The 1,243-nt window shown below is 39.3% G+C and overlaps 1 long non-coding RNA gene across 1 annotated transcript; it reads left to right on the top strand.

Moving 5' to 3' along the window:
- The first annotated feature begins 580 nt into the window (after positions 1-580).
- Positions 581-829, top strand: LOC144642023 (uncharacterized). The gene is made up of 2 exons (XR_013568679.1): positions 581-638; positions 671-829. It is a non-coding gene; the product is annotated as an uncharacterized LOC144642023 (long non-coding RNA).
- The last annotated feature ends 414 nt before the right edge of the window (positions 830-1,243 follow it).

Here is a 1,243-nt window from a genome sequence, read left to right as displayed (position 1 = left end):
GACGATGGCTTTGCTTTAACTTCAGTTAAAAAGAGAAGGAACGTTAGCTCATTCAATGAGTCAAATGTCTCGCACTTCATTGTTCACGTGGACAAATAACGCGAAAAAGCCAGCACGGTCAAGCATGATACTTAATTGAAACTAATTAACCTTTAGAGAGTATAACTTTGGCCTACTTTTTCTCCGCTTCTAAGCTAAAAGAAGCCCCATCTCTTGCATTTTGTGTTAACTTCATTAATGTCTTTGAAAATAACGAGTTTTTTGGTATGGTTTCTTTTTGACGTTTGAACAGTTTTAACAGTTCTAGTTTGAACCTTAAATGGCGCTATAAGTGCACAATCGTTAAAATTGAAAATATACCGTACAAAGAAAAGCGATGACCGAAATGTGTCCGTGAAGCGAGGTCAACTTTGTATTTGAGCGTTTCGCTTGGGTCGAAGAAATGCTTAAGCTTGAAAGATGTTAGGTAACAGAAGCGAAGGATTCTTACGCGAACTGGGCCGAAATGAGACGCAGGGCTCTTATTTATACTCGCGCTTGTAAGGGACTGACGCGAATAGTAGGTTTATACAGAAGCTTATATAATAAGTAATAGTAATTGGACTGAGTGGAGTACAATTCAGGGAGTAATCGGGCGAGTCATTTCGAAATCGGCCGAGCGCAGCGCGAGGACGATTTGAAATTTCGAGCACGATTACTCTCTGAATTGTACGACACGAGGTCCAATTACTAATTAATCGTGTCAATAACAAAATTCGAGGTTAGGAAGTCTTTAGGAACCTTTTTGGTAAGGAAAAGTCAAAGGTAAATTCAGTTGGTTGCACAAAAAGTTAGAAAACAGCAAGAAAAAACCCATTCAAATGCGCATGATTGACGCGCGGATGGCGTAGGTGTCCAATTACAGCTATCCAATTTGAAGTTGCTCAAATAGGCCTTATTCGTATTCTCGGTATTGGACTGGAACTAGCTTGCAATGGAGGCTCATGCGGGGGAATATCATTAAAAACAGCTTCATGTCATTTGCATTTGAAAAGATTACCCGCATGAGCCTCCATTGCAAGCTAGTTCCAGTCCAATACTAAGAATACGAAGAAGGCCTATTGGATACCTGTAATTGGACACCCACGTGATCGCGCGCCTATTACGCGACAAATAGGCGCGCGCAGAACCAATCAAAAACGAGAATTTTGTTATAGATACGATTATAATAATAATAATAATAATAATAATAATAATAATAATA

The sequence above is a fragment of the Oculina patagonica genome, chromosome 1 (assembly GCF_052425735.1).
Source record: "Oculina patagonica isolate OP01 chromosome 1, crgOcupat, whole genome shotgun sequence".
In the NCBI taxonomy this organism is placed as follows: Eukaryota; Metazoa; Cnidaria; class Anthozoa; order Scleractinia; family Oculinidae; genus Oculina; species Oculina patagonica.
The sequence above is the reverse complement of the archived record's forward strand: the minus strand, read 5'-3'. Positions and strand labels throughout refer to the sequence as shown.